This window comes from Myotis davidii, unplaced genomic scaffold (genome assembly GCF_000327345.1).
Source record: "Myotis davidii unplaced genomic scaffold, ASM32734v1 scaffold640, whole genome shotgun sequence".
NCBI classification, from domain to species: Eukaryota; Metazoa; Chordata; class Mammalia; order Chiroptera; family Vespertilionidae; genus Myotis; species Myotis davidii.
The window spans coordinates 84,454-102,000 of record NW_006292345.1 but is presented as its reverse complement, the minus strand read 5'-3'; the positions used below and the strand labels follow the sequence as shown (position 1 = coordinate 102,000).

At 39.9% G+C, this 17,547-nt stretch overlaps 1 long non-coding RNA gene across 1 annotated transcript in view; it reads right to left on the bottom strand.

The window, feature by feature from the left end:
• The window catches only part of LOC107183420, an 18,026-nt gene extending 730 nt beyond the window's left edge, over positions 1 to 17,296 (bottom strand). Inside the window, exons 1-2 of the long non-coding RNA XR_001514214.1 lie at positions 17,286 to 17,296; positions 11,315 to 11,321 (exon numbers count right to left, since the gene is read on the bottom strand). This is a non-coding gene — a long non-coding RNA (uncharacterized LOC107183420). The remainder of the gene's footprint in view (positions 1 to 11,314; positions 11,322 to 17,285) is intronic.
• Between the last annotated feature and the right edge of the window lie 251 nt (positions 17,297 to 17,547).

Here is a 17,547-nt window from a genome sequence, read left to right as displayed (position 1 = left end):
ATCAGGACTTTAATGACAAGCTCCAGTTAGCCCTGGAGTCTACTACCGCCTCTTTTAGCCTCCCTACAGTGGCAAGTGACATCAGTAACCCAAGTATCCCTACAGAACCAGCGCGCCTCAGACCTTCCGACTCCAGAAAAAGGAGGAACCTGCATTTTCCTTCAGGAAGAATGCTGCAAGTCCAGAGTAGTGGAACAAAATGTACAGACCCTGACTAAGCTGAGTGAAGTACTACATGTAGGACACTTCCAGGACAACTCTCCTTTCAGCTGGTTCCAAAGCCCCTTAGCTACCTGGGTCCTACCCATGATAGGGCCCCTGATTCTCATCTGTGTCTTTTTTCTCCTAGCCCCTTGCCTCCTCAAGTTCATCTGCTCCCGGACCATGGAGATGTCATGGGTGACTGTGGATCAGCTCCTGCTCCATCCCTACGCTAAGCTGCCCTCTGACCTGCCTCTGCCTAACCCTGGCCTTTAAACGCCCCCCCCACCCCCCACTCCCCGTCGCCCTTAGCCAGCTGGAAGCAGTCAGATGAGTCACCATCCCTTATCACCAAAAGGCTGGGATGTTAGGTCGGAGAGAGCCCAGGATCGGATACATGCAGGCATGTGACAAGATAATGAATTTCCCCTGGAATTTCTCACAGATCAAGGTGCCAGACACAGATACCGACTTCTTCTCCTTTAATCCACATACCCCTGCCCATCCCCTGCAGCAGAGAATACCTCAGCTCATGTCCCCGCCCTTCACCCAACTGCAGTATAAAAAAAGCGCCCCCCTCCCTGTTGGCGTGAATCCACATGCCCTATCTTTTGGGGTACGTGGGTCTCCCGGGAACACAGAAATAAACCGTTTCCTTTCCTTTCTTTTCTTTTCTGATTCATGGACTCTCTATTTCTTGCACCGCCTCCCGAGCCACCTAACCTAACACCTATTAAAACCCCATTTTTTTCCCACGGGGGTCTCTCATCTCACTGTTGCGAGGCTGGGAGCCAGACCTGGGTCTGTGGTAATAAAGACCTTTTTGCTTTTGCATCGGACACAGCTAGCTCCCTCGTGTGGTCTGCTGGGGATCTTGAAATCTGGGCATAACAATAACTACATTTTTAAGAATATGTTTCAAAAATACAAGACATATTTAATTAATAGATTCAATTCTATCCTCTAGATTTTTCATACGAGGCAAACTGAGATTAATATTTCTGTATTTTGTCATTTTAAAATTCCTAGATATTTAATAAATTTTTATCATTTAATTTAGCAAACTCCAAAGCTTTAAGTTGCCAAAGACTTTGGAAAACTATGTTTAGAAGGGGAGGGGGAAGGAAGCAAGCGTCTAGGTCACTCAGCTTGAATGTAAAATCACCATAGTTTTTCTGCTGGGGGAAATGTGACCAGCTCCCTTCTTCATCAAAGAGTGAAGCCAGTTTCCCCCACTACCTGTAATTATCACTGAAAAGCTCCCCTACAATCCTTCATTTTAGTTACATTTATTTATCCACTTCAACAATTTTGAGATTTTAAAGCCAATTATTATTATCCAAGGCATTTACTTTGGCAAATTCTGTAACAGAGATAACTTACTTTTAGTGGCCTTAAGGTTAACCTTGGAATGCAGTTCATTATTATTCAAAAATGACCCTTTATTATGGAAACACTAATATTGTTGCCCAAACCTAGTCTGTAATTTTTTTCTTTGAGTCATTTTTGCCATCTTTTTGAGAAAAAAACAGTCTTGGGTTTATTCTATATCATCCGTAAAGAGAGGAGGGCTCAGCCCAAGAGCTATCCAAAATCGGAGAGAGCGCACTTTTGTCTTAAGCCAGCTTTTTCTCTTGAAGAATACAGAAATCGCAGATGCATTTCTAAATTCTGCTAAATTTTAAATGATGGACCAGGAAATAAGAAACATGGTGAAAATGAGACTTTTTAATAGCACTCTTGGAAGTGGGCGTCCATTTTTTAGAATCACCATGGGTCTCCCCACCCCCACATCCTGCTTGCTCTGGGGAAATTCAGCAACTGGCCTGGCCACCCAGGTTTCCTTTCTTATTAAATTAAAGGAATGCTTAATAGACTAACAATAAACACATTAAACCAAACAAAAAGGCAGATCAACAAACATATAGACAAGACTTAATATATCACAGTTCTTTTCATGAATCTTTTCCTCTTTCACTCTCCAGCCCTTTAAAGTTATTTTAGCTAAACTCTGCCTGTCACAAGGCGTCATATGGTAATTTTTAAACAAAGCATCAGAGTGTTCCCCTGCGAGAGGAGTGGAGTAACAGCTCTATCCTCTCTAGCTGCCTAGCCTTTCCACATAGAGGCAGAGGATCCAGTGGCTTTTTAATAATAGACATTTGATCCCCAATACGAATTAGGCATTTTGCAATTTGAACAAAACCCCACATAATTAAATATGACAAGGCCACTCGTTTTCCTTGAGCCTGATTTAAAAGAGTACTTTTTGACATTTCCATTTCTTTATAATTTTGCCTTTTAACCGAATTCTTCCCCATTATGGCCTGGCTTGAAAAAGACGTCCTCGCCCACTCTGGGTCATGAATTCCAAAGCTGGTACAAGCTTTATGTGCAGTGAATCTCCCCACTGAATTTTCTAGTGATTCCACCTTTACCAGTGATCCCTTTTCAACTCAGGCGAATAATCTTCTTCTCCAGATGTCCCCCATTGAGGCGCCATAAATGCTGCAGTCTTTTTTCAGCAAGAGTTCAGGAATCTGGAGAAGGGGCTGATACATAAATGGATAGAGACTAGACAAGAAATATAAATTTGGAAGACATTGGGGGAGCCAGACGGAAACCAGCTCTCTAGTGGAGTGGCTCCCTGAATGTCCGGACCCACAGCTTTTTATTCACACATTTTGCCCTTTAGCAAAGCAGACACGCATATCAAAAGTAAGGTTTGGTAAACAGTTAAAGATTATCAGCTTAGGGGAATTGCCTACAGCTTTTCAGCCAGCAGCAGGGTAATATAATGCTGATATTCAGCCCTGCTGACTATCAAAGCCCATCAGCCTTTTGAGGATTTTTCACATTTATTATGACCTGCTGGACTTAGCCTCCAGTGATGCTTGTCTAGATACTGCAGTGACACATAATTGAAAAAAAAAGTTATGGCCCTTTTTGCCTTAAGACTCTTTGTCCTGACAGAATTCCACGCCAATTCATTTTTTGGACACCAGGTGGCATCACCTAGCAGGCTTGGAAAGGCATCCTGGGAGGCACAGCTCACTGGACCTCTCGAGTTTTAAATCAGGACTTCCAGGGTTTTCTGCTCATACCCTTGCCTGATGCTGCAGCCCTGGTTGTCTTTTTCTCATTCTTCATCTGTGATTCTGGCATCTCCCTTACCCTAGCTCTTAATAGCACTGTTCAGATTCCTGGGATTTGACCTTGGCTTTATCCTTGTCTGTGTCTCCCAGATTCATTCACTATTTCTCCTGAACTCAGCCCTACAATTTACAACTTGTTTTACTTCATGTCAAGCCATGCACCACACACTGACCTACCAAAACTAAATAGATAAAAGAAACCCACACTGATTCTTTTTATCTCAATTGCATTGTACTTTAACTATTGACATATAAGTCAGATGTAAGTGACAGAAACTCAACTCAAAATAGCTTAAGCCAAAGGAACTCACTGGCCTATTTGACAGGGGTCAGGTCTAGTCTGAGCATGCCAGGACCCAGGGACTCAAATATACACAACTGTCTATTTTTTCTTGTCCTGATTCCTCCTGAGCGCTGGCCTCTTTTCTAGTGCACACAGATGACTTACTCTGAGAAGCAGGAGAGGGTGACCAATGACATCTCCAGGCTTGTATTGTACTGGCTCGATATAATGCTTGGTTTTTCCAAATATTTGCATATCAGACACAGAGAATAACTCCTCTTGGCCCTGCTTGTGTCAGATAATCACGTCTAGGCTAATCACATAGTTCTCCAAGGGAAATAAACATAATGATTAGCCAGATCTGAATCATATCCCTATCCTTGAGATCAGTGATATGAAATTTATTATTAAAAGAAAGTGACTGGAGAATAAGTATAATGAGCACCCCATAACAACAGCTACCATATTTCACAATAACAGAATGCTCAGAAAATGGTGGATTGAAATGAAGCAGATAGGGTCTAGGCCATTACAAACTCAAATGAATGCTTTACTTTAAATGGCAAAAAAAACCTTTCTAAATGTAGAATTGATTTTGAAGAAGAGAAAAGGAAATTTCCTGGGTGTCAAAAGTAAGAGAAAACCCACAGCAAGAGTGAGAAGCTACCTCATCAGTGGCTACATGATATTGGCGAGGATACTGACTGAGAGGTTTTGGAGCTGGGAGTCCATTTCACATGAAAATCGGAGCCCTGTCTGTAGGCTCATTTATGGCAATGTAACTTGAGTAAAGCTCTTTGGGTAAAGAGGGGACTCTCAAAGTGCTCCCTCAGTTACACAAACTATCCCTTGTCCTTAGGTAATAGTTAGAAAAACATCATCATTCTGAAATTTGGATCAAAATCCCTGGCCTAAACAGTTGTGATAAAAGAAAATCAAACCAATAAAATAAGACAAAAAGTTTTAAGGACTATTAATACACCTGCCCCAGCCTCATTTCCCTTTTCTTATTTTCAAATATGCCTTAGGACTCTAAAGTGTTATTTTTTTTTAACCCACGCACATGGAAATTCCACAGAAATAAATGACTTTTCCTGAAAATTAGTTCACAATAAAAATTTACAGGCTACTAAAGGAAATAATTCTACTATGGAGAAAAGCCAGGAAATAAAAAAATGTAAATCAGAAGAACAAGAACCCTAAGGAACTAAAAAAGTTATACAAGTTGGAGATAAATTATAAAACAGGCATATTAAAAATGACTGAAGGGATAAATGGAGGAACCAAGCTAAGTAAAATAGGAAAAAAAATAATATTTCAAAATAAAAATGCAGATATTGACATTAAAAGTCAAACGAGTGTGACCAACGTCATATTAAATCCATCTAGTGAGCCAGAAGATAAAGTTGGCAAATGACACAGAATGCAGAAGAGATTAAAAACTATGCAGGCCTCATTAAGGGATATAGAAGATAGTATAAGAAAAGTTTGGAATGTATCAATAAGAATTTCAAATGGATAAACCAAAGATAATTTATTTGTGGCAATATCTAAAAAGATAATGGATGATAATTTTCAAGAAGAGAAAATTGAAGTATCATATTATGTCCAGAGCTGGATGAATTATATTCATTGCAGTGTTATTTACAACAGCCAAGATCTGGAGGCAGCCCAAGTGTCCATCAGTAGATAAGTGGCTAAAAAGCTATGGTACATTTATACAATGCAATACTACTTAGCCGTAAAAAGGAAGAAAATGTTACCCTTTACAACAGCATGGATGGACCTGGAGAACATTATATTAAGTGAAACAAGCCAGTCAGAGAAAGACAAATACCATGTGATTTCACTCATATGTAGAATCTAAAGAACAAACTGAACTACCAAGCAAAATAGAGACAGACTCAGAGAGAGAGAGAAAACAGGCAGACAGCTCTGGGGTGGGAGTGGGAGGTTGGGGTGAAGTTTGGGTGGGTGAAGGGATTGAGCAAAAAAGAAAACTAAGAGAAAACACTTGGACATAGACAACAGTGTGCTGATTGCAGGTGGGGAGGGAGGTTGGGGGAAATGGAAGGAGAGTATAGGGAGGACACATGGTGATGGAAAAAATAAAATAAAATAAATAAAGATACATGTTATAACAGTTTAAAAATCTACATCCACATATGTTATAGTGAAATTTGGGATCATCAAAGACAAAGTGGAAATTTTAAAAGCAATCAGAGAGGAAAAGTGGCAAGTCAGCACTTCCAGCACTGACTTCCAGTTGGTCGAGCCTTCTGTTGTTTTGGATGTTATGGACCCTGGGTTTTTATATATAAGGATTGATTTGAGGGCATCTTATTGATGAGTTGCCCAATGACAATTATTGTAAAGAAGAACAAAGCTTGTCTGTCAATTTAATTTTTTTCTTTTTTTCCCCTTGGCCAAATTGAGTAGAAATGGTTGTTGAATTATATAAAAATACACTTTTTTTTTCATTGAGCCTCCTATTTATGGTTAAGGGAATAAAAAGGATATATTTGGACAATCTTTTATGATTTTTCTAAATATGGTTTCTCTGCTTCTGTGTCCTGCCATCCTCATTGGTTTCTCAGACTTACAGGTTTGTGAGGGTAGAAAGTGCTTTTGTCCTGTTCACTACATCCTCAGTGCCTAGTACCTGGCTCATAGTAGACATTTTCTGACAAAATGAGCATCTCAGGGCTTTTGAATATGTTATTTATTTTGTCTGGAATAAAATACCACCCCCTCCTACAACAGCATCCCACCATGCCCTCCTCTTTCTTTCCTGCTGCCTTCTTTTCATCTGTCCAATCCTTAGTTTAAATAGAGTGACTGGAGTGAACTTTGCCTGCCTAGCTTATTTAGTATATCTCTCTCCTAACCCCACAACACACACACACACACACACACACACACACACACACACATGCACACACACACATTTATTTTCTATGCTGATAGGATTACTAGATTTAGCAAATAAAAATGTAGGACACCCAGTTAAATTTGAATTTCATATCAACAATGAATAATTTGTTTAGTATATGTAAATTTAATATAGACAGCCCTTCAGTCTGCAGGTCGACGCTCTATCCACTGAGCCAAACCGGTCAGGGCGATATAGACAGCCCTAAATACTCTACCTGATCATAGCATTTATCATGATTTGAAATGATACATTTACTTGTTAATCATTTATTTTTCTATTATCCCCTACTATTTTTTTAAACTCCATAGAGGCTGGGAACATGTCTGCTTCCTTCACCAACATATCATCATTGCTCGCATAGTGCCTTGCACTAGCAGATGCTCAGGACATATTAGTTGAGTGAGTAGTTTGAAGATCAGATGAGTTGTCAAGCCTAATAAATAACTGTTCACTAATTGATGAGTTGAGTGGATAGACAATATAGTTGTTAGGGCTTCCATGCCTGACTGAAGTCAATCACATTCACATAACACTATTTTTTTTTGATGACATCATCACAAAGACCACCTCTCTTAGTGCAGATGATCCAAAGTGAAACAGAGAAACAGACTTAAATTTATGCAAAATAATGAAAATAAAGCTTCTCTGCTGATGGTATTTGTGTCTTCTTAAATCATTTTGGCAAAGAAAATATTTAACTGAGTTACATTTTTCACTTTTATTTATTTATTTGTACAATAAGAAACTTTGAATCTATTAATTTTGGATAAAATAAAATAGTTCGACTATGATATTTCATAAACATATTTGAACATGCTCTGTGGGCCTTATTTATATCACCTGTGAAATGAAAGTGTTGACTAAATGTCTCCTATTTATGTAATGTAACTGTGATGCCACCAAATAGTCAGTCTAGCAGAAAAAGTCAATTTAAATAACTCAATTAGGTATTCATAGTCCATATTATTAACAATGAGTAAAGACTGAGTTATTATGGGGCTCTCTCTATTCTTTATTTCTTTCATCACTCCCTTTATCCAGCTGTTCCTTAGGGAAAAAGCTTCTGCCCTTAGTTGCTCATGTTGGGAACAAGAGCATGCTCCTTCTAAGAGATCCCAAACAGTGATAAAGTAGCATGTGTAGAAGGGATCAACATATATTTAAGGGGAGTCCCAGTGTAGAATATAGGTTATGTTAAATTCAATAAACTACATACATTATATACAGACACCCTTTCTTTCTGGCAACTCCCAGTTTAATTAGAGAAATACCTGAGCATGACCAGCTTCCTGCTAATTATTTATTTTAATATTTACTGAGTGCTATCATAGCATTTACCATGATTTTAAGTAATATATTTACTTGTTTACCTATTTATTTCCTATTGTCCCCTACTATTTCGTAAACTCTGTGGGAGCCGGGAACATCTCTGCTTTCTTCACCAACATATCGTCATTACTCACACATTGCCTTGCACTAGCAGGTACTCAGTACATATTAGTTGAGGGAGTAGTTTGAAGATCAGATGAGCTGTCACGCCTAATAAATACCTGTTCACTAATTGATGAGTTGAGTGCTATGAGTTACAAACTGACAAGTGATTCACATACACCATCTCATTCAACCCTCTCAACAACACTATGTGATAGTTATTTTTCTCATTTAATAGAAGAGAAAATCGAGGCTCAGGGAGGTTAAGCTACTTCCCCAAGAATCCTTAGCTAGAAAGTGGCAGAGTGCAGTAATGGACCCTATTGTTCAGATATTTGGTATAATTTGAAGTGACATAATGGAATAAATGTAAAAATAAAGAGGTCCTAGAAGACAAGGACCGTTCCTGCAAATGAACCAAAGGACCATGTCTTGACTCCCAGAAACACGGGCCTCAGCCTTGCTGCTATTCCATGATCAAGGCACAGCTGTGACAAAGGGTTCCATGGGAAGGGCATGAATTAAACAAAACAGTCTGTGTTAAAACCCCTTCTGTCACTTCCTCATGACCCTGGACAAGTTATTCAACTTAATTGACACTCATTGCTGTCATCAACAAAATATAGCTGCAACTTTTGTGAAAACTTAATAAAATGGGCTCTTTATAAAGTTGTACATATCTGGAAAGTGGTATTTATTATTTAGCCTCTTATGTTGGTAGAGCCAGAGGTCATTGAGATACTCGGGGAAAAACGACCTTTCTTAGAAATATCAGTTCTCAGTTCTTCCCTAAAACCCTGGCCCTCTCCAGGGGCAGCTGGAGGACAGTAGAGATTAATGAGGAGGAGCTTATCCTCTTACCCAAAGCGATTGTCCTGGTAAAATGAGGATTTGTGTGCCTTTCCTGAGGATTGACATAGCATGAAACCACAAGATGGATGTTTATCTGTGGCAATGCAAAACATTGTACACATGCATTACACTAAATAAAGTGCTTTATAAAGACAACTAGTGGCCCATGCACAAAATTCGTGCACATTAAAGGGGAATTAATTAGAGGAACTATTTTAATATTGCTATTTGCCCTTTCTCTATAATAGAAGTGTCAGAGATGAAAGAAAATTAGTAAAATGTATATGAAAATCTTCCTCCTGTCAGAGTCTGGAGTACACCACAGGGCCCAGAATTAAGTCCTCACCCACCCCCAAAAGCTTCCAAATTGCGTGAGAACCAAACCCAGCCGGCCCCACCCCCATCAAGCCCTGCAGGGTGGGAGGGTGCAGTTTCAGGCCCCCATTAAGCCCTGCTGGGCAGGATGCACAGCCTCAGGTCCTCTGACCCTGGCACCAGGGTGGGGGGCGCGGCTTCAGGTCCCCCAGCCCAGCCTCAGGTCCCCCAGCGCTGGCGCCAGGGCGGGGGAGCATGGCCTCAGGTCCCCCAACCTGGCCTTAGGTTCCCCAGCCCAGGTGCAAGGGTGCAAGGGTGCTTATTAGCTCTTTATTATATAGGATAATTGAATATTGTGCATGGAAAATGTGTATGTTATGAAATGAAAATATTTGCAAATTTGAAAATTCCATTTTTATCAGACAAGCACAATGGTTCTGGTTTGCTTCCTCTGACCTCATTAGAGGACCCGGTGTGATGTGCCTTCTTCCAGCTCTCCCTTTTTCCTTTCTCTGCTCCAATCACAAGAAATTACTTTCAGTTCCTGCAAAGGGCTACATCCTCCTGTCTTCAGACACCAGTAGGTATTGTTGCTCTTGCTGGAATGCATCCTGCCCTCTTTCTTCCTTTCCTCCTTCATTTTACAGCTCAGGCACCCCTCTTCTAGGAAACCTTCCCTGTCCACCTCCCAGTCTTGGATATTTGCTCCCACAATCCCGACCACTGCATTTACTACTGGGAGCACTTTTTCTATATTATCTCATTTAGCACCCACATAGTCTTTATGGCAAGGAGCCTTTCTTGGTGGCACATGATTCACCTAGGAAGCTTTAAAATATATTTTTTGCCCAGATGGTGTAGTTCAGTGGTTGAGCATTGACTTATAAACTAGGAGGTCAGGGTTCATTCTATTCCCAGTCAGGGTGCATACCCAGGTTGCAGGCTCAATCCCCATTAGGGAGCATGCAGAAGGCAGCCAATCAATGATTTTCTCTCATCACTGATGTTTCTATCTCCCTACCCCTTCCTCTCTGAAATAAATATTATATTTTTTAAAAAGAAAAAAAGTATTTTTTCCCAGGACTAATTTCAGAAGTTCTGATTTAATTGGCCTAGAATGCAGCCTGGGTATCATAATTTTTAAAAGCTCCCCAGGTGATTCTCAGGCACAGCCAGAGTGGAAACCCATGGCCTCTGAGATAGATGTGACCTGACATCCTTTTTCGACCCGGGACACCAAGGCACGGAGAAGTTAAGTAAGTGGCTTAGGGTCACACAGCTAATGAATAGTGGAGAGGATTTGAACCCAGAAAGTCTGGCTTCAACGCTTTGCATAAAAAAAGCAATTGACCTCAATTAATTTTTAAATATGTTGTTATTGATTTGAGAGAGGGGAAGGGAGCAAGAGAGAGAAACATCTATGTGAAAGTGTAACATCAATCAGCTACCTACTAACCATGGATCAAATCTGAAACCTGGGCTTGTGTTTTCTTTTTCTTTACCTCATGCACAAACAAAATAACTGAGCTTAGAGCATTTATCACAAGTTCTTTCAAATACTGCAGATTCTGGGAATTTTGCTTCAGAAACTAATCTTTAAAGTGACAGCATTTTCCAGGTTTCCTGTTCAACATACTTGCTTTTCCTTGTCTCCCAGTTCCTCCTTGTGGACATTCTTCAACATCTCTCTATAATATTAATGTAATATAGAGCTTCAAAAATTGCCCCAGCGACTTTTCTGAATGAGTTAGGTAAAGGTGTGTAGGTTGTTGAGGAAAAATCCTTTCTCTTCTGTAAGATTCTTTTCACTGTTAAGACAAACTCAATTGGAGAAGCTCTCACAATTGCAAAAGGCAGGGTGTATAGTTTGAGTCCTTTTTATGTGAGGTTCAATGGAAACTGCCATTTCTGCTAACCCAAGAGAAATGGCCTAAATCCTCTGTCTTTCTTTCTCCATTTGGAGACCACTAGACCAAAATCTACTTGTTTTCTTTTCCCTTCAAATAAATAACTGTTTTGAGATGACCTCTACATTCACACATGAAAATAGCATTTCAATTCTTAAGGTGAGTCTCCTTACTATTTGACAGGAATAAATTTTTATTGTAGGACTCATGAGGGGCTTTCTAGGCAAGCAGCGACCCAGCTGCTGTGCACCTGGGGAGCCTGAGAATGATAAGTCTCCAGTTAGAGTGCCATCTGGTCCTGAAGCAGCTGCCATCCACCATCAGGTGCCACCTTGGTTTCGGAGACAGATTTAGGAGAGAGTAGGGAGAGGCATGTGGGTCCTGTGTTGTCTCTGAGCCCCTGTGAGGCCTCTGGATCCATTTTGGACCTACTTTTCTACAAGCTCTTCATTTTCCATTGTCTTTCCATCCCAAATGACCTTACTCATCTGTTTCCCACAGCCCTGAGGAATCTAAGTTTACAGACTCCAGAAGGAACTGGCAATAAAGGCAGTGGTGAGTCAATCAAGAGCTTGATCAGACTTTCCATATCTGGATGCACACTGGGTCCCAAGCCTTCCAACAAAGCCATATTTTCCTTCAGCCACCCTGATTTTCCACCTACCTGTTGTTGAAGGCCACAGCCATTGGCCTCAGACACTTTTCTTAATAGCTTCTTCTAAAAAGCTTCTCTGCCCCCACTTTATTCCCAAAGCTCCTGGTGCATGAACTCTTAACACAAGGCCGATACATCAGCCACACAAAGCAGACCTTATGCATTATTGACTTTGTTGAGAATCCCCAAGTGGGGGTTCAGGAAATGGTAGGTGTTAATGATCTTCCCACATCATCCCAGTAAGAGTAGTAGTGGTTAGCATTTGTCAATTTAATATCTGCTTCTACCTTAGTCCCAGCTGTGCTCTTAACTATCATGCAAATATTCCTGATGTCCACTTCCTTTTTACCTTCCTTCCCACATCAATTTAAGGTCTTCCTCAATCCTTTCCTGGGTTTCTTCAAAAGCCTCTTCCCTGGTCTCACTGCCTGGGCCTCTGTCTTCACTAGTCTGTTCTTCATGGTGCCATCCATCTTATTCTTCAAAAGGCCAGTATATCAGGGTGCGGGCTATTTCAAACACTTCAGTGGTTCCCTGGCCCTCAGGACTGAGTCCAAACTACTCAGCAAGGTATTCCTAGCTCTTGATTGACTCACCACTGCCTTTATTGCCAGCTCCTTCTGGAGTCTATACGCTTAGATTCCCCAGGGCTGTGGGAAACAGATGAGTAAGGTCATCTGGGATGGAAGGACAATGGAAAATGAAGAGCTTGTAGAAAAGTGGGTCCAAAATGGACGCAACTTCTGATTTTTCAAGAGAAGCTAGGAATTTGTATTTTTTATGGGAAATTAATTTTTAAATGTTGAAAGTATTTCACATTTTTGTTTAAACAAATAAAAGGACAATTGTGCAGGCCAAATATAAATTGTCAGATGATAAGTATTTTAGGTTTTACAAGCAATAGTTTCTATGGCAGCTACTTAATTCTGCCAGTGTAGTCCAAAAGCAGGCATATATACGATGTAAATAAATGAACATGACTTTGCTCCAATAAAACTATATTTGTAAATACAGGTAGTAGTTGGATTAGGCCCAGGAGCTGGCTATAGTCTGAAAACTCCTGCCTAATCAAACTACATCACCTTAAATTTCTACACAGACTCCATGGGATGGTAGAGTTTTTTTTCCTTTGCCTGAAATGTCATTCTTCATCTCTTAGGCACCCATTAACACTGAACTCAGGAAAACCTGTCTGAGAAACTGTTGTAATGTACCCCACGAATCACACAAGGACGCCTCAAGAAGTTGAATTAAGGAGCCACATTTATTTCAAAGCCGGGACTACGAGGAGTCAATGCTCTCCAAATCTCGTAGTGCCCTCTTGGCCGAATCATCAGACTTATATAGGCAAATATCACAAAAGTATTAATTACATCTCAAGGTTTGGAATGAGGAACCTGGTTTGCAAAAAGCAGTTTGTTACAGAAGCTTAGATTGAGCAAATTAGTTACAAAGATTAATTATAGTTTCAGGTCCTGGGACCATTGAGTCAACGGAAACACATTATCTGGAGCCACTGAGACCATTTAGAGTAATTGTGCTGTTACGGTCTCCAGAGGAATGTGTTTCGAAAGACCAGTAAGATCGCTATCAATGAGGGTATTCAAACCACAATCAATGGAGTATTCAATCGAATGGGATAACTTATATAAGTGCAGAAAATCAAAATAACTTTTCTATTATTTTAGCAAGAAAATAATTACAGAAGCCAAGTCAGCAGGGTTAAAATATTAAACAGCAATTTTTGCCCAAGCATGGTTCCTACCATGCGTCAAAACAAGGCCAGATTCTTGCTAAAGCCCAGTGGTGTTAGAGGCCTCTGTCTCCCATTTTCCCTGGAACATTCTTTCTACCACCCTGAACTTTCTATTGTTTCATTTCTCTCCCTGATTAGACCATGATGATCTTTCAGTCAGGCATTTATCTAATATCTAATTTATTGAGCAAATAAGAGTAATTGATATAAGTAAAAGTTAGATATATAATCTAGCCATGTCAAAAAAAAAAACTAAGAGTTTTCTTTTTCCATATTTAGTAGAGTCCTCCTGGGAGATGTTACTAAGCATCCTTTGGAGAAGAAGCTGGAAGGAGTTGTCAGCCTCCCGGTCAGGAGGTAGTAATACTGAGGCTGTGCTCAGTTCTGCTCATGACTAGCTCTTGTCTGTCTGGGTCACTCTGATACCCCCGCCTGGCCCTTGATTATTTATATCTGTAGAGTCAGCTTGACATAATGATCCATAAATGTTCCTCTCATCTCTAAAAATTCTCTAGGCTGTTTTCTGAACATTTTAAAGCACAATAAATATAGTTTAACCCTATTTAATGCATAATCCAGTAATAAGCTCAGATATTATCGGAAGGCACACAGAGCTATTTATTTAATGTCCCAGATTATTCATTGTGTGTGTGTGTGTTGGGGGAGGTGTTGCTAAAATACTTTCTCCTAAAATTTTAGTTCCGAATTTGTATACTTCTAGAAAACTAACTCTTTCAGTGTGCTATTTTTAATGTTTTATATTATAACACTAGATAATCACCTTCTCTAAACTTCTTAGAATCATGTAGTCAGTGCAAGTGGAAACAGAATAATGTACTGAAAAGACAACCAACTTTATTCGGAGTAAGATCAGTTCCTCCTTCTGTCACACACACCATGGGGCCTCTGAGCACCTGTGTTCCTCATCCATAAAATGGGGATAATTATACACACCTAATGCAGTTATAAGAGTCAATAATAATACATTATTTATAGCACCTAATGCATAACAGAAACTCAACAAGATGCTTGCTACACTTATTTTACTATTATTATTTGTTCTGGCTTATCTTCTGAGATAATTTTAATGCATGGACTTAAACTTTTATAAACTATGTTCTTTCATTATTATTTCAAAGTTTTGGCTCACAGCTGTCTTTTGAAAAGCTGAGATTGCTAGATATTAGGAAGCGTCAGGGAGAACACCCAGTATCCCTCCCATTGACACATAAAAGGACCCCATGAATACAGAATGGATAGCTCAGTCTCAGGAGTGGGTAGTTGTCAGTCTTAACTATGGTCTACATCTTTCTAATTCTAATAGAGACAAAAATGTCGCCCTGGGTCTCTACTGAAGGCCATGTGATCAAAGACCTGATCTGACTGCAACCCTTTCAGAGAGTAGTTTCTCCCCATGTTTCAGGCAGTCAGTGAGTGCATTCTTGTGTCTGTGGGAAGACTATGATTTCAAGTACCTGGAATTTGAAGAAAGCCCTGGAGGCTATTTTCTTCCAAGTTTGAGGTATAGCTGATTATTCTTTGTGGCTCATTAAAAAAGAGAGGCACAAATGATTGAGAGCCAGGAAGACTGATCAGAGAACCAAATATACAGTTTACCAAATGATGTATAGCAAGTGTGAGAAGGAAAGGGATCAGAAATGAATGCAGGCCTAACAAATGAGTAAAGGGACTTGTTTAGAGAGCCAACCAGAAACAGGAACATGAAACTGAGTCCAGGAAATAGTACTCTGGACACTGAGAGATGGTGTATTCATCAAAAGGCTGGTTGAAGACTTCCAAAGGAAACAGAGGAAGTGCCCACATTCACTCAGTGACTGACTGCTGCTCTGGAGCAGGGGGCAACTGGAAACACAAGCAGAGGGGATGTTCAGAACCTCGAGGAAAGAGAAAATGTATTCTCCCATAGTAGTGCTCAATATTAAAAATGCCATTTCTCTTCAAATTAATTTTAAAATGTATTGGAATTTCCAAAAATATTATGACAAAATTTCTAAAATCTAATAAAATTATTTAAATTTCATATGAAAGAAAAGTGATTTTGTTATAGGTGTTCCCAGACAGCCCTGAGTCAGTGGGAGAGTGCTGTCCCCAACCTCGATCCTTGTTTTCTCATGTAAATGAATTTATACGAGAGACCTTTACTGTGTGTGAAAACACAATTTATTAAAGGATGTACCTTTCTTGAAAAAGCAAAGCAAGCAAACCTATACATCTGGTTTATGAAACACAGGTAGGCTCTCAGCTAATCTGAAGAGCAAGTTGTGTGGGGGGTCTGAGGTGTTATATACCCTCCTGTCTATAGATCTCAAAATTCCTTTGGTGACTATTTTGGTACAGATTAATTTTCAAGGTCCCTTTTTACTTTGTTGTGGCCTTCCCAGAATTCATGAGAAGCACCTGGCAACTTTATCTTGCCAAACCTTGAGAGTACAGGCTTTTTGCTTAGGGAGTAAAACTGCCCCTTTTTCCTTTCCCCTTCCCTCTTCCCTTTCTGAATTCTCTCATTAGGAAGGTTTTTTAACCATTTGCTCTAATGTCCTTTGCTGGGGAAGATAATGGCTTGTTAGTTAAAAGTTGGCTGCAAATTGCCCACACTGTCTGGTCTTATTTTAACTTTCCTGTCTCAATTTCCCTATTCCTCCTGCCCTGGAATCCTGTAACAATTTGAAATAACTAACGAAATCCTGAAATAAAAAGAATAAAGGAATGATACAATTATAATTATTGCAATGCAGTACTAGTGATATCATTGTAATAATGTGGTTATTATTAACAGGAAAGGAGCAAAGGGAATACTAGATAATGTAGGCATGCCATTTATACAGCTTTGTTAATTTAACATTCCCCAGGTCTGTTCCCCACTGATTGATGGGAGAAGGGATGGACAAAGGCAGTTTAGACCCAGGCCCCGTAAGGTATGAATGACTGGGAAAGATACTTACCTGTTAGTCAAACCTGGAAGTGTGTCAGTGGCCAGAATAGGTGTGGCCACTGCAAGTGCATGAAACCTGGATATTTAAACTCCTGGACAAAGGAGCATGCTCTCTTGGCTCTTGCTTCTCCTTCTTGACTGCACTCCTATGGCTCCTGTTGCAGGGGGGCATGTTCCCTTATACCCACGTGGCTCAGGGCCATGTGGGACCCATACAATGGACTGATGGACTTTAATAAGTCTAAATACTAAAGTGGACTAGCTACAACATAGAATGGAAGCTCAGGACATTGGCCCTCCTTTGGCTGTACTGGAAGCCCAATAGCACCTCTTTCAGAACTGGATTAAGGGGCAGGGGAGTTTACAACTCAAGGAATATAACTCCACTCCAATGAAAACCACATTTCTCCGATAACACCAGTACAGAAATAGGTCAAACAAAAGAAAATCCAGAAATAAACAGATGTGCATCTGTGGACGTGAAGGCACATGTGCCACATGTTTGGAGTAGCATTATGACTCTGTTAAAAAAGAGAAGCAGGTGGAGCTGGGCCATTTAGCTGGCCAATTATAAAAGACAAACAAAAACTCTACCATCATGTCTCACATTGAACAAATTCCACATGAAATTTTAAATATAAACTACAAAACTATAAAACACACAAAATGAGCACAAATACTAAGCTTGCTACTACTTAATACTACTTAGCGGAAGTAAATAAATATTTGCTAGTAATTATCTTAATTGGGGCGAAGATCTCTATTTTCTGTCAGTTGTCCTAAGGAATGACATCCCAGTGCTGTCGGCAGGGGTATATGAATGAACAGTTACCCCCACATACCAGAAACCAAAGAGCCAGCAGCTTAGTATGTCCATTACTATAAGGGAGGGTGAATTATCAGAACAATTCATATTGTAGTTATTAGATACTAAAAGACAATAACTAGAACACCTGGTAAAAGTCAGACATTTGCCACAGGGAGTTACTCCAGCAACCTTTAGAGAAAACATTCCTGCATCATTTTCTTAGAGAGTGGGTCCCAACACATAAAGGTATGTGATTTTCTTCCCAAAATGAATAGAATGAGTATAATTCTGTATAT